The sequence below is a fragment of the Mirounga angustirostris genome, unplaced genomic scaffold (assembly GCF_029215605.1).
Source record: "Mirounga angustirostris isolate CCGP_5_RB_7025 unplaced genomic scaffold, mMirAng1.0.hap1 SCAF_5, whole genome shotgun sequence".
Classification (NCBI taxonomy): Eukaryota; Metazoa; Chordata; class Mammalia; order Carnivora; family Phocidae; genus Mirounga; species Mirounga angustirostris.
Genome location: NW_026991713.1, coordinates 47,045,526 through 47,066,145, shown reverse-complemented (window position 1 = coordinate 47,066,145; position 20,620 = coordinate 47,045,526). Strand labels below are relative to the sequence as shown.

The 20,620-nt window shown below is 36.5% G+C and overlaps 1 protein-coding gene across 5 annotated transcripts in view; it reads left to right on the top strand.

The window, feature by feature from the left end:
• The window catches only part of FRS2 (fibroblast growth factor receptor substrate 2), a 126,833-nt gene that overhangs the window by 85,633 nt on the left and 20,580 nt on the right, over positions 1-20,620 (top strand). For 2 of the 5 annotated variants that reach the window (XM_045872987.2, XM_064590901.1), the window contains one exon: positions 17,345-17,445. The exons of the other annotated variants lie outside the window; for them this stretch is intronic. The gene's annotated coding sequence lies outside the window, so the exon portion shown is untranslated. The remainder of the gene's footprint in view (positions 1-17,344; positions 17,446-20,620) is intronic. 5 annotated transcript variants of the gene reach the window in all.

Below are 20,620 nucleotides of genomic sequence, written 5' to 3'. Positions count from 1 at the left end.
AAAATCTGAGAAACTGTAGCCAAAAGGAGCCTAAAGGGATGTAACTAAATAATATGGTATCCTGAATAGGATCCTGCAACAAAAATATATTATGGGAAAACTAAGGGAATTTGAATAAAGTATGGATTTTAGTTAACAATTATATATCTATATTAGTTTATTAATTGTAGCAAATGTACCATACTAATGTAAGATGTTATTAACATTGTAACACCAGCTGTGGAGTCAGTCTATGGGAATTCTGTACTGTAGTCTCAATTTTTCTCTAAATCTGAAACTGTTTTAAAAATAAAGTTTATTAAAAAAAACCACTGAGTTCCTTAAGTATGTTTTTAAACCCAGAAATCATGTACTTAACACTTATACCAGATTTTTGCTCATATTCCACTCTTAAATACATATTACTCCTGGAGCAACCCAAGTTTTTAAAAGTCTAGTAAAAGAGCAATTTGCTTGAGGGTGTTGCATAATTGGTTCTTATAAACAGGCCCAACATTTATTATGTTGTATTTGATGCCAGCTTTTGGCCTACTCACAAATGGTAGAAAGTTGTATTTATTGATCTTATGTCCTTTTTAGTATCATTTTAAATTTTTTATCTTCAATAAAATTTTTATTAAAAAATATTGACCATACCTTTGAATGTATAATTTGTTACTTAAAAGCCCTTTCTTATTCTTTGATATAATCTTAACCATAGTTTTTAGGTAAAGATTTATTTATTTGAGAGAGAGTGTGCCCACGGGCGTGCAGAAGCTGGGGGTGGGGGGGCAGAGGTGGAGGGAGAGGGAAAGAATCTCAAGCAGATTTTCTGCTGAGCGCAGAGCCCTATGCAGGGCTCCATCCCTCAACCCTGAGATCATGACTTGAACCGAAATCAAGAGTCTGTCACCTAACCAACTGAGCTGCCCAGGCGTCTCAATCTTACCACATTTTTAATTAATTTTTTTATTTGAGTGTAGTTAACACACAATGTTACATTAGTTTGATCTTAACACATTTTTAATAATTTAAAGAGAGTACTGGTTTCAAACACTAAGTAATTTATTTCCCTATTTTTCAGAATAAATTTGCCTTAGGCCCTTGAATGGTGATCTGGTTATCTTTTTATTACTAAAACAAGTGTCACTGGGCCATATATTAGGAAAACAGCGTTTATTGCCTCCAACCCACCTATTTTCTTGTTGGGGGGGCTGGGGATGGGGACGATGTACTGGATATTTTCCCCTAGTAGCATACTTAGTTTTGACAAAATAGACATATTAATTTGTAGCGTTTTAATTAAAAACTGAAAGTGTGCATGCTAACAAACCTAATCTTAAGCAGTTGCAACCCTGTCAACAAGAGGAACAAAGCCTTATTTTGTTAACTTTACTTTTGCTTATTTGTAGATGGAAGAAAAAGAGGAGCTCTTTTGTCCTTTGAATTTTTAAGCAGATTTTTGAGTCAGCTAGTATAAAGAAAATATTTGAAGAAGCTAATATTAATAGCTAAATCATTTCAGTAGCCTGTGATATTCCAAACTTAACGCTTTCCACTTACATAATCATATTCCTCTTTTAGCAGAAATATCTACCAAATAACAAGACCATAGAAATACCAAATAATTAGACCAAAGATACTGGTATTGAAATTGCATATGGCAGGTAATTCAGGTGTTATTCAAAGAAAATACTAATTTACTAGGCATCTTTTAAGGTTAAAAGCATCTTGTAGAGCTTAGGGAAAGGTTTAGGATCAGAAATCCAACATAAATAGTAGTCTCAGTCCTCAGAAGTCTGTTCATCTTCACCTAGGTCTGTGCCAAGACTGTAGAACTTCAAAGAGTGACATAGCTTGGTGGAAATAGTACAGCTTGGATAATGATTTTTGAGGCAATTGAGTTGCCCAGTTAGACTCTTCAGGTATCATCACATCTGCTACAGCTGCAATCCAAATGAGTCTTTGAATCTATGTTGTATGAGAAGGAGGACATCTGGTGCCACCTAAGTCTTGTGAGTATACTTGCTCACTTTGACAGCCCAGGGATAACACGGCTTCTGAGAGAAATTTTGTGACACCGTATGCTAAATTTTAAAGCATTTTCCATGAAATAACTGTCAGGGTTCAGACCACTCTAAGTAATAAATTTTGAGCTCCATTTTAAAATGTAATCTTAATAAATAATGATTAAGTAACATGTTAATTAGTAAAAATATATGATTATTTGGTTGTAGTTTTATTGATATGTTTTTATCTTGAAGAAATTCAGGGGCAAAATTTATCGGTAAGTATGTTGTGATTGTGAAACATTACCTAGTACCTATTTATTCATTCAACTGAAACTTAATGAGCATTTAGTATGTCAGTCTGGCACTGTTTGGACACTGGGGATATAGCAGTGAAGAAAACAAAGTCTTTGCCCTCCTATGGAGTTTATATTTTGTGGTGTCTATGAAGGATAGCAACAGGGAATCCAAAAACGAGTCAATATGTAGCATGCTAGTTGGTAATAAGAAGTCATTTGAGAATAATATAGCAGTATAAGGGAAAAAAGGGAGTACCATTGTGACACAGGGGTTTACCTACTTCATATAAGGTGCTCAGGAAAGTCCTCTCATAAATTGATCTGTGAGTAAAGACCAGAAGCAAGTGAGGGAGCAAGGGTAACTGTAGGAAGACAGTTTCAGATAGGACAGCAGTTGTAAAGGCCTGAAGTAGGAACATGCTTAGTGTCTTTCAGAAACAGCCAGGAGGCCAGTGTGGTTGAACAGATTGGGGTCGGGGGGAGAATGAGTACATGAGATCAGTAGTGGGGCGGGAAGGAAGGGCAGGAAATAATACTAAAATATGTGGGATCTTGTCGTCCAGGCCATTAAAAAGTCTTTAATTTTTTACTTATAGGGGAATAGAAGGAGACATGCAAGGTTTTGTCGGGAAAAGTTGTGAACAACTTTGAGATGGGCAAAAAATGATGAGCATGTTTTTATCTTGCTTATCCATCGGGTTTTATCTCTGTCTCATTTTCTTTGAGTTACTTTACAATTCTGTAATCTGTAGAAAACTGCTAAAAACGTAAACAATTCTCATTCATAGGAGTGCAAGTCAATTGTGTCCAGCGGAATACAGTTGATTATTGCCCTGTGAATATACCCATTTTACATCTGTTTGTAAATTCACACCGGAATTCCCTATTCTTTGTGTGTGTGTGGGTCTTGGAATTTTTCTTTGAACCAGTTGTGACATTTTAATGACTCCCTTATTAGTGAATGACTTAAATAATATCTTGGACATGTATTTATTTTACTTTGTGTATGAGTCATGATTTTTTATCATTAAAAAAATTCAGTAACACTTTTTGATAGGATTAATCTGGTTGCTCTGTTGAGAAAAGACTGGAGCAGGACAAGAGCAGAGGCAGAGATTAATTAGAAGCCTTTTGCAAAAATTCAGACAAATGATGGTAACGAGCCAGAGAATTAGTGGTAGGGATGGTAGGCAGTGGTTGAAATTGGGATATATTTTGAAGATAGATCTGAAAGGATTAATAGATTGGAACGTGAGAGAGTGAGGTGTCAAGGATGACTACAAGATTTGGGGGTATTAATCATAATAAAATTTAGTGAAGTTAAAGAGATTTTTTTCCCTAAAATTAGTAAAAAATCCTTTTCCCTTTTATTTTTAGGTTGGTAATTTTTATTTTACTTTCTTAGATATTTTGTTGTTTTGAATAAGAAATGTAAAAGCTGGTGACCATGGCTTTTTTCTCATAAGGTAGTTTTCTCCAGTGGTTAGAGGGCACTATATAATTACTGTATTGAAACCATCAGTAGCAACTTGTATCAATCAGGGTTCTGGCAGGAAACAGGACACTGACAAGGGTAATAGAGAAGAATTCAATGATGGGATTATTTGCAAAGTTAGACAGGTTAAAGGAAACCAGCAAGGAATGATGACAGGCTAGTTAGCAATAGCAAGAAGCTCTTAACTACTTCTAGATCTAAAAGGGACAGGGGAACGAATGAGCACCCGAACCAGCAAGAGCCATACTTACAGGAGGGGGGTTGCCTGATAGGAGCCATCAGAAAAGCTTTAGTGGGGAATGGAGCCGCAGCCAACCTGATCTGTTGGCATTCCATGCAGGTCAGTCTTATAGAGAACAGAGCAGAGTGGCTCTGGAGGGTCAAATGGAAAATAGAATTGCAGATAACTTTTAAATTCTGTCATAAAAACAAGTAAGCAAACAAACTGATGGGCTTTAAAAAGAAAAGAAAGAATTACTTTTTTAGTAGTAGAAGTTGGAAAAACTCAGTGGGGTAGGTCTTAATGACATTAAACTAAACAGGATTATTACAACTAAAAATCAACCATAAAATTTGGTTAAGACTTAAAAAGTTGTTTGTTTTTTTAAGATTTTATTTTTAAAAATAATCTCTACACTCAGCATGGGGCTTGAACTCACAATTTCAAGATCAAGAGTTGCATGATCCACCGACTGAGCCAGCCAGGTGTGCCCCCAAAGTTTTTTGTTTTTTTTGTTTTTAATTGCGGTAAAATTGGTATAGGATATGTTAGTTTCAGGTATACAGCATAATTTGGTATTTGTATACACCACAAAGTTACCACATGAGTCTAGTTTCCATCTGTCACCGTGTTATTGTGGTATATCGTATTGATTGATTTGCAGATTTTAACCATCGTTGCATCCTTAGAATGAATCCCACTTGATCATGATGCATGATCCTTTTAATGTATTGTTGAATTTGGTTTGCTGATATTTTGTTGAGGATTTTCGCATCTATGTTCATTATGGATATTGGCCCTTCACTTCCTTTTTTTGTGGTGGTTTTGGTTTTAGTACATCCTAATGCTGGCCTTGTAAATGAGTTGGAAGCATTCCCTCCTCTTCAGCTTTTTGGAAGAGTTTGAAAATGAGACATAATTAATGTCTTCTTTGAATGTTTGGTAGAGTTTACCAATGAAGTCTGGTCCTGTACTTTTGTTTGTTGGGAGGTTTTCCATTACTGACTCAATCTTCTTAGTAGTAATTGGTCTATTCAGATTTCCTATTTCTTTTTGATTTAGTCTTGGAAGTTGTGTTTCTAAACTTAACCATTTCTTCTTTGTCCAATTTGTTGGATTATAATTGTCTCTTATGATCCTTTGTATTTCTGTGGTATCAGTTGTGACTTCTCTTTCATTTTTGATGTTATTGAGTCTTTTTCTTGGTGAGTTTAGGTAAAGGTTTGTTAATATTTTCAAAGAACTAGCTTTTAGTTTCATTGATCTTTTCTATTGTTTCTTTTTAGTCTCTCTTTCATTTATTTCCACTCTGATGTTTGTTATTTCCTTCCTTCTATTAACTTTGAGCTTTGTTCTTTTTTTTTTTTTTCCTAGTTCCTTTAGGTATAAAATTAGATAGAAATTTCTCTTGTTTCTTCAGGCAGGCCTGTATCATTGTGAACTTGCCTCTTAGAACTGCTTTTGCTGCATCTGAGATTTTAGATAGTTGAATTTCCATTTTCATTTGTCTCAAGATATTTTTTAAATTTTCTCTTTGGTATCTTCATTGACCCTTGGTTGCTCAGTAGCATATTGTTTAATTTTCACACATTTGCGACTTTTCTAATTTTCTTCTTAACTGATTTCTAGTTTCATACCATTGTGGTTGAAAAAGCTTATTATTTCAGTCCTCTTAAATTTTTTTTAAAGATTTTATTTATTTATTTGATAGAGAGAGAGAGAGAAAAAAAACATAAGCTGAGGGGAGGGGCAGAGGGAGAGGGAGAAGCAGACTCCCTGCTGAGCAGGGAGGCTCAACAGGACCCAGAGATCATGACCTGAGTGAAGGCAGACACTTAGCCCACTGAGCTACCCAGGCTCCCCTCAGTCCTCTTAAATTTGTTAAGATTTGTTTTGTGGCTCAAGATATGATTTATCCTGGAGAATGTTCCCTGTGCACTTGAGAAGAATGTGTATTCTGCTGCTTTTGGGTAGAATGTTCTGTATGTATCTGTTAAGTCCATCTGGTCTAATGTGTCATTTAAATAAATGTTTCCTTTATTTTCTGCCTGGCAGATCTATCCATTGATACAAGTGGGATATTAAAATCCCCTGCTATTGTATTGCTGTCAATTTCTGTCTTTAGGCCTGTTAATATTTTCTGTCTCTATTTAGGTGCTCTATGCTAGTGCATAAATATCTATAAATGTTATATCTCTTGTTGGATTGATCCCTTTATTATTATGTAATAACCTTGTCTTTTATTACACTTTTTAAGGTCTGTTTTGTCTGATAGGAGTATGGCTACACCAGCCTTCTTTCCAAGTGCATGGAATGTCTTTTTCCGTCCCTTCACTTTTAGTCTGTGTATGTCTTTAGATCTGAAGTGAGTCTCTTGTAGGCAACATATAGATGAGTTTTTTTAAAAAAAAAAAATCTGTTCAGCCATTCTGTTGTCTTATGATTGGAGAATTTAGTTAACTTACATTTAAAGTAATTATTGGTAGATATGTATTTATTGCCATTTTATTAATTGTTTTCTGGCTGTTTTTATAGTTCTTCTCTCATCCTTTCTTCTTCTCTTCCCTGTGTTTTGATGCCTTTCTTTAGTGTTGTGTTTAAATTTTTTTTTCATTATCTTTTGTGGCTTTTCTAATTTTTCTAATATTATAGTTTTTTGATGTCATATTTCATCTTTTTATTTTGTGTATCCCTTAACAAATTATCATAGTTATAATTAATTTTACTACTTTTGTGTATTTTCACCTTTACCAGTGAGATTTTTACTTTGTGTTTTCTTATTAGTTATTCTTTTCAGCTAAAATAAGTCCCATTAACATTTCTTGTAAGGTCAGTTTAGTTTTCGCCTGTCTGGAAAACTTGTTATCTCTCCTTCAATTCTGAATGATATCCTTGCCTGGGTAGAATATTCTTTGTTGGAACTTTTTTCCTTTCAGCACTTTGAATATATTATGCCACTTTCTTCTGGCCTGTAGAGTTTCTGCTGAAAATTCAATCTTATTAGGGTTCCCCTTGTTTGTAACAAGTTGTTTTTCTCTTACTGCTTTTAAGATTCCATATCTTTAACTTTTGACATTTTAATTATAATGTGTCTTTGTGTGGATCCCTTTGGGTTCATCTTATTTGGAACTCTCTGTGCCTCCTATACCTGGATGTCTGTTTCCTTCTCCAGGCTAGAGAAGCTTTCAGCCATTATTTCCTCAAGTAAGTTTTCTGCCCCTTTCTCTTTCTCTCCTCTCCTTCTGGGACCTTTATAATATGAATGTTGGTTTGCTTGGTTTTGTCTTATTGGTCTCTTAAGCTATCCTCACTTTTAATTGATTGATTGATTGCTGCTCTCTTTGGGTGAGTTCCACTGCTCTGTCTTCCAGGTTACTGATCCTTTCTTCTACTTCATCTCATCTGCTGGTGAACCCATCTAGTGTGTTTTTCAGTTCATAGTATATTCTTCAGGTTGGTGACTTCTTTGTGGTACTTTCTTATATTTTCCATCCCTTTGTTGAAGTTCTCTCTGTGTTCATTCATTCTTCTCCTGATTGGTGAGCTTCTTTATGACCATTACTTTGAACTCTTTATCAGGTAAATTATCTTACTTATCTCTGTTTCATTAAGGTCTTTCCTGGGGTTTTATCTTGTTCTTTCATTTGGAACATATTCCTTTGTTTCCTCATTTTGCTTGTCTTTCTGTATTTGTTTCTATGTAGTAGGTAATAAATCACCTATCTCTCCTAGTCTTGAAGGAGTGGCCTTGTGTAGATGATGAACCTAGGTGAACCTATTGTTCAACCTTGCTCTAGCTCTTGGTTGTTTCTCAAACCTTTGTGATTGTCTGGGTAGCCTGATTTACTCTCAGCAGGTCCTAGTTGATGAGGATGTGCCAAGACCTGCCAGTGTTCCAGAGGGAGTGATCTCAATCAGTACCTGGTTTCAGGCCAATTGGAAGCCAGATCCTCAGGCTTTTATTAAAGTATGCAAATGTATACAGTACCGAGGGACTGCAGTTCATAAACCCTGCTGACTTCCAGATCAGCAGATCTGGAGGTGTCCCCTGGGCCACAGTTGCAAAAATCCGGGCTTCAGAGGAGTCGGTAAGCTCGTTTCTGGGAAGTACGAGTGATCTGTGGTGCAGCCCAGGGAGGGCACACGGATGGTGCCTCCCTGCTTACGTTCCCTGAGAGCACCTCTGTAACCTCTAGGTGTGTGGCACACCTGAAGCCTGTACCTCCTGGTACTGAGGGTGTGTTTCTGTTTGCTGTTTGTGCAGTGCCTTGGGTGTATTAACCTGCCTAGAACTGTCTTTCTGATGTTTATAGTCCTGTGGAGTCCAGAAATGCAAGCCCTTTGGCTTCCAGGGCCAGGTGGTCAAGGGGCATCCCCTGTGTGGACTGTGTTCACCCGTGGCCTTTATGAGACTGCTAGAGAGTGCCAAGGATAGAACAAGCCTGCAGTTTTAGCAAGGCAAGGAAAGAACTTTGGGGTGGGGCATGCCCGTGGCTTTGGCAAGGCAGTGTCCGCATGTGCCTGCCTGCAATGGTAAGGTAGAGGGAGAGTACAAAAATGGCACTTGCTCATACCTCTTCTCCCCAGAGAAACTCCCAAGTGGTTCTTGCTCCTCTAGCAGATACTTTAAGACTAGTAAATACGTCTCCTTCACACATAATTCAGTTACCTGTCAAACTGCTGCTTTTGCACGGGATCCAGGGTTAAGTGAGTCCACACACAGGCCCCTCAAAAGGAGTATCTCAGGATCCCCACAGCTCCCCAGGGCCCCTGGACATAAACCCTATTGGTTTCCAGAGCCAGATGTTTTTGGGGACTTGTCTCTCTGGTATGAGTCCCAAGGGTTGGGGTGCCTGAAGTGGTGTACAGACTTTTCACTCCTTGGGGAGAGGCTCCAGACTGTGAGATTACTTCTTACTGTGGGTGGTTGTGGTGGGGGGTGAGGAGGTAGGATAGTTGGTGAGACCATGTCTCTGCCGCACTTACCTAACTTGATGTGGCCCTTTTATCCCTTTTGGAGGGAGCTGTTCAGAGGGCTAGTTTTCAGTTCTTTTTTAATGGGAATTTTTTCATATGTAGCTGTAGATTTGGTGTGTCCACGGGAGGAAGTAAGTTCAGGCTCTTCCTATGCCACCATCTTGGATGACTTTCTACAAGTTTTTATATCATATTAAATGTTTTATTTTGGACTCAGAAGGTTAAAAATGCCTTTCTTGGGGTGCCTGGGTAGCTTAGTTGGGTAAGCGTCTGACTTTTGATTTTGGCTTAGGTCATGATCTCTGGGTTGTGAGATTGAACGCCATGTCAGGCTCTGTACTCAGTAGAGTGCTTGAGATTCTCTTTCTCCCTCTCCCTCTATCCCTCCTACCTGCTCATGTGCACACACACACACACACATACTCTCTCTCTCTCTCTAAATTAAATAAATTTAAAAAAATGCCTTTCTCTTTTTTATGTTTTTCTTAGAATTAATTGAAAATGATTTTTAAAACTTCATAGAGCCATTACTTTATATTTCTAAATATTTAAGAGCTTTTTTGTTGTATCTTTACCTTTGTCCTTTTAATGCAGGTGTTTCAGATGTACTTTAGTCCTTGAAAATTACTTCAGTTGAAAAAAAGGTCAAAGTCATCTCATTAACTTCTTGACCAGTAGTGGAATCTACTGAACCTTGCTAGTGACTGGGAACTCCGTTCTTTTTAGAAGATGAAGTCTGTTTTATTCTCACAGACTTCTGTGTTTTGGTCCAATTTCTGTTTCAGGAGCAAGTGAAGTCTGTTATTCCATGAAGCAGAAAGAAGTTTGATGACAGCTGACTGTTTCTGCTCTGCTTTTCTTTACTGCTAAATATTCTTTTGTTCAAATGAGCTTTCCATGGTTTCTGCAATCTTACTGATGAGACACTGCTTCTTATCCCATCTCGCCTCAAATCATTCTGTTCCTTAGGCTTTTATGATAGCACCCTCTTCGAGATTTTCTTTTGCGTTCTTGGACAGTGCGTGTCCAATCTGTTTTGTGGACTTCCCTTCCTCTGCAGTTCCCTTAAATATTGGTGTTTCTGAGTTTCTGTGGGTCTTTTCTTCTCACTAGGCAGTCTCATCTTGTCCCATGCCTTGCATCCATAAGTTGATGACCTAGATTTATATCTCCATCTCAGATCTTTTTTCCCACCTCCGTGCCTGTATTTCTGTTTGCCTGTTGCCTGTTCCCACTTAGATGTCTCATGGGCATCGCAATGTGTTCAAAACTGAGCTTACCTGCTTCTCCAAACCTTGTGTCTTTCCTGTGTTCCCCAGCCCAGGTCAGTGAATGTACATTCCTTGAGTCTTGCTTTCCTTCCCAGTTTAATCAGTCATCAGGTGTTACTGATGCTAACTTTTATATTTTGCTCTAATCCATCTTTTTCCATTTTCATTGTTCACTACCCTAATTCAGATCCTGCCCCCAATTGTAATTACTGCCACAGCCTCCAAACCTGTAACAACCTTATGAGGTAGGTGGTGGTGGTGTTTTTAACTTACCTATGAGGAAACATAGATTCAGAGAGGTTAGATAAGTATTCAGATTCCTGTTGCCCTAAAGCCCAGGATATTTTCATTCTGTCATGCTGCCTTGCTGGCCTTATCAGAGATTGATACTGCCTTCTGCTGGAGGAATTGAGAATGCTAGAAACAAAGCCTTTTATTTAATTAAATTAAATTAAATTAATTTATTTATTTATTAAAGATTTTATTTATTTATTTGAGAGAGAGAGAATGAGAGAGAGCAAGCACATGAGAGGGGGGAGGGTCAGAGGGAGAAGCAGACTCCCCGCCGAGCAGGGAGCCCGATGCGGGACTCGATCCAGGGACTCCAGGATCATGACCTGAGCCGAAGGCAGTCGCTTAACCAACTGAGCCACCCAGGCGCCCCCAAAGCCTTTTATTTTAGATTCTGATGTGGTATATTAAAATATATTAAGATAGCAGAGCTGTCTTAGGCCATTTATCAATTATATGAGAATTAAAATCTTGCCTTAGCTGCATTCTGCCTTATTTAGCAGGGCTCATAGTTTCAGAGAATTCACATTTGCAGTTTGCATGTAGAAAACTTTCAAGGCTTTGACAAGAATGTTACATGTACCTAATTATATGAGACTAATATTCTTTGTAGCTAACCGTTGAATTAATTAAGTTCACAGATTTCTTTTTAAAAAAGGAGTTAAAGTGATAGATTTTCAGCCAGAACTGGTGAAAAAATATTGGGAAAGTGAGATAGAGTAAAACATCTTAGAAATTCTCACTGTTTTCTGTAGACATTTGTTTCCTCCACATTTGCCTTTAAAAAAGAAAGAAATATTCTCACCATTACTTTAAAATTATATTTTATCATAAGTTGTGCTCAAAAGGAATATCCCCAGTGATCTTAGCTGTACTTTTGAAGATAGCTCTTCAGAATTACCTTGACCTTGGATGATTGATATCCTGAGTTTAAGATCAAGGTAAAACTGAAGGAGAACAAACCAATGAAACCTTTAGGGAAAGAGTGCATATTGTCTTTGTTAATTAAAGTGGTAGACAGGGAAGCTAAAAATTCTAAATTTGGCTTTTAGTAAAATTTTGATTCATTTTTTCACTTCATTTCCCCATTTGAAGAATGAAGAAAAGAGTACCCAGCAGTCTGCACTGAAAGATTGTAATCTAGACAAATATTTATCTAGGCTTAAAAGAACATTGGGTTTTGGACACTCTGAAATCCTGTCACTTGATTCTAATGATCTTCTAGCATCTGGGAGGGAGCAAAGAAAAGATTTTTAACATACTTCCCTAGTGTCATTTGTAATGAGTTGATAGTTTTCATTGACTGTATCCTATACTTCATTGATTCTTTTTTTTTTTAAGATTTTATTTATTTATTTGACAGAGAGAGACACAGCGAGAGAGGGAACACAAGCAGGGGCAGTGGGAGAGGAAGAAGCAGGCTTCCCATGGAGCAGGGAGCCCAACGTGGGGCTCGATCCCAGGACTATGGGATCATGACCTGAGCAGAAGGCACACGCTTAACGACTGAGCCACCCAGGCGCCCCTACTTCATTGATTCTAAGAGACTTTTTCCAATTTTATTAATAGAAATTTAGGTGTCTCTTAAAATCAGTGGCATGTCATAGTTCAGTTGGCAACTTTTTTTCTTAGTGGTGTATAAAATATCAGCCTTAAACTTAGTTGTGTCTTAGCTTTGATGAAAAACAGTATGTATCTCCATTGGTATTCAAAATAATAACAACAGCAGTAATAACATTGTTATTGTGGCCTCCATACCTGAGGATCTTTTTTTGGTCGCCTCTATTTTCTTAAACCTAACTACGACTAGAAAGTAAGCAAAAAAGGCTTCTAATGCTTAAAATTGTTGTAATAAAGCTCATGAAGTAAATACCATGTATTTTAACATAAAATATCCCTTTGCTCTGAGTACAGGGCTGTATTTTGCACCTATTCTTAATAGGCTTAGTTATCCGATTATAGAGTCCACAAGGATTCAAGAGTAAAAAAAATGCACATGCATGATTAAGTGACAGTTCTAGGACCTGCTGTACTATCAGCTGAGAACGAGGGTGACCATAAAAAAAGAATTAAAAAACTTTTTAAAAAATGACACAAAACCCGGAACTGGCCGCATTGTGCTAGTTTAGTAGGGACAGCCAGCCTGCTACAGGTAAATCAGCCTGATTACAGCTTGGAAGAAACTCTATCAAAATGCAGTCTGTTTGATTCTACTGGCACTTCCTCTAAGGGACAAAATGTATTTTATTTTTTCATTTTTGAGTGGGAAACATTTGTTATTGACTTAGTTTCCCCTCTTATTGCCTATTGGAGTTCTAGAACATATTTTGCCCTGAAGTATCAGAATAATAACTTTTATGATACCTTTCAGACATCTGAAATAGGATTTGATTGTGTAATCCCACTGGTCTCTAGATCCTGATCATTCTGGAGTTACATTTGTAGGCCTTAGGGCTAAGGGTTGGGCATAGGTTGTAGGAAGGTGCTAGAGAAGGAAAAAAGTAGAGGAGAAATACCTAAAGAGCACATCATGGTACTGAAGAATGTTTCTAGAAGCTCTCAGTGGGCAGTTGTGCACTAGATGTCCAAATGCATTGTTATTATTTATTTTTTTGAGATTTTATTTATTTGAGAGAGAGAATGAGAGAGAGCATGAGTGGGGGAGGGTCAGAGGGAGAAGCAGACTCCCTGCTGAGCAGGGAGCCCGATGTGGGACTCGATCCTGGGACTCCAGGATCATGACCTGAGCCGAAGGCAGTCGCTTAACCAACTGAGCCACCCAGGAGCCCTGTTATTATTTATTTTTTTAAGATTTTATTTGTTTAAATAATCTGTGCACCCAGTGTGGGGCTGGAACTCACAACCCTGAGATCAAGAGTCACATGCTTCACCAACTGAGCTAGCCAGGCATCCCCAACTGCATTATTTTTGTTTGAAATAAACGCAAGCTATATATCTCCACAAATCCTTAGTATTACGGGGGCCTTTCAGGACATTCCTCTAAAACATGTGAATTCTGAGCACAACTTTGCTGGCTGTGAGCACCTTTAGCCTCAGAGTGGATGTTAAGTTCTGTGTATTGGCAGGTTTCCAGCATTTACTAATTAGGTTATGCCTACTTAAATACTCCTGGCAATTTCCCTTGGCCACTGCATCCTTCACACTCTGCCTTAACCTGTTTTGTATGCAGTCTGCCTTTGGGCTCTGCTTAGACATTTATAACTTTTCTTTCAAAAGAAGTTTTTAATAAAGTATTGATTTGTATATTTTTTAGTTAATAATTTATTGTTGATTATAAAAGCAATTCACTGTAGAAAATATAAAGAGAAAAATTTGCTTTTCATCCTACTACCAGTGAACAAATGTTAATATTTTAGTGTGTTTTAGTCTAGTCTTTTTTTCTGGGTTTATGTGTTGTGTGTAGGGGTGGGAGAGAAAAAAATAAGTGAATGTTATTTTTTAAAACAAGAAGCCTCTTACATTTGCTACTGGGCACAAAGAGTAATTTTTAACATAAACTTTATTTTTACAGAACAATTTTAGAATCACAGAAAAGTTGGAAAGATAGTACAGAAATTCTCATATGCCCTTTACCTGGCCTTCCCTAATGTTAACCTTACCAAATTATGGTACATACTTCAAAACTAAGAAATTAACACTGGCTACCATATTGTATTTTAAAAGAACAGTTTTTTTCTTATTTTCTGCTTAACTTTATACCATGAACTTTTTTTTTTGTCATTAAGTGTTCTTTAAACAATGCTTGTTAATGGCCCTATAAGAGCTCATCAAATGGATAGATGTGCTCTGATGTAAATATTTCTGGTTAGCCTTGTGTGTTGGGTGGCATTTTGTGAGGTTGAGGAGTGTTAGAAAACACACACACATCAACCATTTTTTTTAGTGGTGTACTTGAATCGGGTAATTTTAATGCTAGATTATAACAGTAATTTTGAATACATTGCTCTAAAAGTAGAAAATAATCAAGCTTATTTTCCTTTGAGAATATGTTTAAGAGCATTTTAGGTTGAGTTAAATGCAGAAATTGATGAATTATTCATGAAGCAATTTGTTTTGAAGGTTATTTAGAGTTGCGTGGCATTTGCCTAACCTTACTTTAGGCAGATTGTATGTGTACATTTTATATACACAAACCGATATTTAGCCTTTTAATATGAGTCTAGTACTAGCATGATACCCACCTGTGTTTGGAAATACAGATTTAGGGTATATTCTCCCTATACACTTAAATATTCAGTTTTGAAAATTACCACTTTATTTCCTTTTCTGATATCCTTCATTAATGTTTATTTAGTTCTAGGTTAAGCATATAATAGAAAAAGCAAAGATACCTAGAGATTTTCTTGCATGTCTTGTATTATTTTGTAGATATTTACAACTTGATTGATACTGAATAATTTTCATATTTAACATGAGGTTTGAAGGTAGAGTGGCTTGCATTTAGTGTTTTGTTGTTTTACAGAATTAAGCCAGATGCTTTTTAAGAACTGTTTGGTGTACCCTACTAAGCAAAATACTGTAAAATTCATATTTAGGTTTTACCTCTTATTGTTGCTCTGTTTAGTGAAACCTTATAGGTTAAATATTTATTATGCTAGAGTTCAATCTGGGCTAGTAAACTACTCTCTATTGGGAAATTTATAAACTAGAGGTTTATTATGAGGATTAAGCAATCGTTTGTTAATTTGACACAATTGTATGAATTAATATATAGAAATGACTGCGTTGAAGAATATGAACATGGAATTCTGATATACAGTACTTAGAGAAAATTGAATGCACTAGCTCTGTAAGGTCAAATATATTTATTCCAATTTTCAGAGTTAGTGATAAATCTTTTCTGGAGAATGCCTAGACTTTCTTACTGCTATCTTACAATTATATGTCTTCTTTCTGTGGTGCAGTCTGTGGATTTTTAGTGGAGAGAGCTATGCAATCTGTTATATAGAATGTTCATCACTTTGATGTTACTGGAGGATGGTATTTGATTTCCTTGTACATATTTTTATGTCACAACATAAAGTACTAAACTAAGAATTTTTTTGAGAGTTCCCAAGGTTGATGATACTTTTTCCTATGATTGAAGGTGCTGGGATTGTTGCCATTGGTACTGATTACATTATTGAGTTAGCTAAGGCAGAGTGACTCATCTGCTCGGTTTGCACATCTGTAGTTGTGTTTTTATATTTTAGGTCAGGTATTATGGACACTCAGACTTAATTGTATAAATTTCATCACCAGGGTTTCTAGGTATAAGTATATTCCAAGGTTATAGATCACTCCAGGATTGAATTATGAGCAGTATAATTAAAGGCAAAGTGGTGTTTTATATCATCTTCCATTTTAATATTTCTTGTTTTATTTCTATCAAGCTATTTTAGTACCATTTTGTGACTATTTGCTAAGTGCACACATACAATTTTTGATAGGTAGATAAAAATGGTAAAGATACAGCTATAGATTCTTTCATTTCATTCTTAAAAGTCAGAATGTATGGGGCGCCTGGGTGGCTCAGTCGTTAAGCGTCTGCCTTCGGCTCAGGTCATGATTCCAGGGTCCTGGGATCGAGGCCCACATCGGGCTCCCTGCTCGGCGGGAAGCCTGCTTCTCCCTCTCCCTCTCCCCCTGCTTGTGTTCCTGCTCTCGTTATCTCTCTCTCTGTCAAATAAATAAATAAAATCTTAAAAAAAAAAAAAGTCAGAATGTATGATTGAAAATGACTTTTTCAAATTCAGTGTGAAATACGAGGTTAAAGTGGGTAACTTTTTTAGGGTCTTGAAGGAGTAACTGAGGTTTAGGTCATCATCGTATAGTGACATTCACTGTAGGCAGGTCTAGATGTTGTTGGGAGAATGCTTATGTTTATAGATGGATGCTGTGATTGATAGGTTAGACTTTGGGCATCACAGACAACAGTAAAACACTATTAATTGTATTCTTAGGAATTAATTCTTAGGAATTAGAAGTTCTCCTTGTTATAGACTCTAGATTTTCAGCTTCTATAGGACAGTATTTTGGTAAGACATTAGTGGCATCTTTAAGATTATAAGGGAGAATGTGAACTATGGAAGAGCAAACTGGTCCTTCATGAAATGACACAAGCCTGTCTTCCTACCTATCTCTTAATATTTTCCCATGCATACCCTGCATTCCAGCTGTAAGGAATTATTTGCTGTGTCTGGAGCAGGCCATATCCTTTTATGCTTCTGTGCTTTTGCCTGCACTCTTCTTGGTCTGGATTCCCCTTGCCCTAGCAAACTCCCCTCAGTCTTTCAGGACTTGACTTAGAGGTTACCTTTCTCAGGAGGCCTCTTGTCACTTGTCTTTCCTTCTGCTGTGAGATGTTCTGATGGCACTGGCCTATGGGTTTGTAACTCATTGTTTTCATTTTCTTGTCTGTCTCCCTCACTAAACAGTAAACTCCTTGAAATCAGGGAATATGTCTGTATCTTATTTCTAGCATTTAACTCAGTGCCTGGCAAAGAGAATTGGTGCTTAGGAAATACTTGTTGAATGCTTCATTGTGAAGATGGAAAAATTAATGTGCTCAATTTTTTATTCTTTTATTCTCTCCTTAATATTGATAATTATTTACAAATTATTATTACCTACTAAGTAATTTTTTGCTAGCTTTAGACAAACAACTATATATGAAATAAGGAAATGTTACTTTGTTAATATTTTAGATTTATCCACAGGAAAATGATTTGCTAACAGTTTAAATATATATAAGTATGTGCTTAAGTTTTCTTGATCATGCTGGTTTTACTTATCTCTTACAGAGAAAACAGAAATGAGAGGAATCTGGTTTAAATTGCAGTACCAGGAATTTAGATTAGACATAAAGAGTTTCCAGAAAATAAAGTACCAGATATTGAAGTGTGTAAGTAATGTAATTGATTTTTTGAAGAATTTAAAAAGGAGGGTGGTGTGGTTAGATGTTTATGAATTGCAAAGTAGTTCACCAACATAGTCCCTAGTAAAATAAAAAACCTAAAGGAAGAAAAATCTCCTTGTATGGACTTAGCAATATGCAGATACAACTATATTCATGGATAGATGCTTAAAAAATAGTTGGGTACTTTTTTGGTTTTGTGTGTTTGTGTGTACTTCAGTTTTCAGCTAACAAGGAAACTATGTTGCAGGTGTCCTTACCTTTCTCAGAATGGCTCTGGTTTTGGTGACTAGCAGAATATACTGAGAAATCTCTCCCCTTAGCTTGTTTTTTGTTTGTTTGTTTGTTTCTTAACTCTTCTTCAGAATAATATAAAGAATAAAAAATCCTTAGCAGTGTTAAGAATAAGCAGGAAATGAATACATAACCGATAACCAGTCAGACCACTGACATAAAGAACACGGTTTTTGAATGTCATTCTCTTGATTGTTTTAATGTAATTAAATGTGGCAGTTAGCTGTGCCCCAAATTTAGAGTTATATTGCTATGCTTCTAACTATAGATATTCTGTCGTGGCTACATTTGAACAGAACTACTGTAGAATAAGCCAAATTCACCCTCAGTGCTAGTGAACTGAAAGAGCAAATATACCTTCCTAAGCACCAAATTTATAATCACACTCATGAATAGAGTTCAGTGTTCTCTTTGCTTGTCATTCTGCAAGAATCATATTGGAATAATTTAAGACAGCTTTACTAAATTTATTAATGTAACTCTTGTTATGAGGATAGTGCTTAACTTGTAGGCTTCTGTGCTTATAGTGCAAAAGGCTCCTTTGTAATACAAGAGACAGGATTTTACCTGTAGTGGTGATATAATAATTCCTTGTCTTTTTAAACACTATATATTTTCTTAATGTTTTGATAGCTAGAATTTATTTGGTTTTCACAATAACTCTGTGAAATAGGTATCCTAATCTTATAAATGAGGAAATTTAGGCACAGAAAGGTTGACTGACTGCCATCTAAAACATTGTTTTAAAATAAATTATTGTTATTATTTCAGTGGCTAGCATTTACTAATTGCTTGCTATATACCGTGCACTGGTTTAAGCTTTTTATACGTATTAATTAATAAGAGCTTGGGCTTTGGAGTCAGATTTGGATTTAATTTGGCTCTTTCTCTTACCAGCTGTTGATACCTTGGGAAAGCTACCTAACTTATTCAAGCCTTGGTTTCCTCATTTGGAACACAAATATAATGATAGTACCTACCTCATAGGGTGGTTGTATAGATTGAGATAATCCAAATGAATCTATGTCTAGTGTACAGTGAAAGCTTTAAAATCAGTTTGCTATAGAAAAATAAGGTGTTAATAGATAATATTTAGTATAATTTTTAGCTTCTTGATAATTTTTGTGTAAAATCATTGTATTCTTCTTGAGTATGGAGTCATAGTTGATCTGACATACCTATTTTACAAAGTAACATCCATGTTACAGCAAGATTATAGCTCCATATAATGTCTATAGCTACCTCTTTCCTCTCACTACCTCCAAATCACCTTTTGGTTCTAAGCCTTTTGCTAGTGGGAGGAAACCAAAGACAGTTAACAAGTCTTGGATAGTCTCTAAAGCATTCATGTTTCAGAGTCAAATGCAGGACACCTGTGATCCATTTGGGTTATGTTCATTCCAGGAGTGCTGTGGTATATCAGTTATTTGGAACTCAGAATGTGTTTTGGTATAGAAAGTATCCTTTTGAATGAAGCCCATAAAGTCTTTTAATCCCTGATACAACTGACATGCTGAATATTTGCATTGGAAAAGCAGTAAAAGCAAGTAAAAACTTGACAATACTTTGGCAGTGCTACTAATCAAGGAAATAAAATGATAAAACTAAATATATATTGATACTCAAAAAGTACGGTGGAACAGGAAGCATCAGTAATCTATCTCCCCACCTAGGCAGCAGTTGCACTGGTAGAATCCTTTATAGCTGCTTTGGTACTTCCAAATTATTGAAGTTATTGAAGACTTGCATGTGCCAGAAGGCTTGGACATAAATTGCGATTAATTTCAGTCAGTTTCAGCTCTTAGCACAGCTACCCATCTTTTCCTCCCAGCCCTGTGCAGCTTATACCCAGCTTGTGAGAGCCAAGATAGGCAGAAAAGATCCTCTTTTCCAAATGTCAGAGATCTGTGCTTGGGTCACTGATTGCTGCTTCTGATCACAGAGGTTCACACAAAGAAGTGAGCAACCAACCATTGTTGTTGCACCTTACCCCATTGTTGCAAGCCCCTCCCCTCCAGCTAAAGTGACTTCTAGGATTTTAAAGGACTAGCACCTTCTTTTGCCCCATTCATTTTTCTCTTTTTTCCCTTTTGGGAAACAGACATTAAAGACTACAACATTCAAAAACAACTGCATATACAGGGAAAATTTGAAGGTGACCTCACATGTCCAGAAAAAGGCCCAGAAAAGATCTGAGAAGACAAGACTTAAGTTCACATGTCAGGCTGACTGTTGGCACAGAGCCAGCTGACAACAATCAATAAAATAAAAACAATCACAAAAAACAGCAAAGGGGAGAATCTCATTTCAAGAATTACCGTATTTTTAGATTAAAATGTCCAGTTTTCAGCAAAAATCACAAGGCATACAAAGAAATAAGAAAGTATGGTCCATCTAAAGGAAAAAAATAAATCAACAGAAATTGTCCCTGAAAAAGTCCTGATGACAGACATATTACAGAAAGATGAAAACAACAGTCTTAAAGATGCTCGGAGAACTAAAGGAAAATGTAGAAAACAAAAAAATACCTTTAAATAAAGAGAAAACAAAAATCAAATAGAAATTCTAGAGCTGAAAATTACAATAACTAAAATGAAAAATTCAGTAGATTCAAAGGCAGCTGTGAGTAGGCAGAACAAAAAGTCAGCAAACATGAAGATGGGACAATGGAAATTATCAAGTCTGAGGAATGGAAAGAAAATGGATTGAAGAAAAATGAACGGAGTCTGAGAGAGCTGTGGGACACAGTCAAGTGGAGCAACATACATATTATGGGAGTGCTAGAGGAGATGAGGGAAAGGGGGGGAGAGAATATTTGAAGAAATAGGGCTGAAAACTTCCCAAATTTGATGAAAGACATGAATATAAA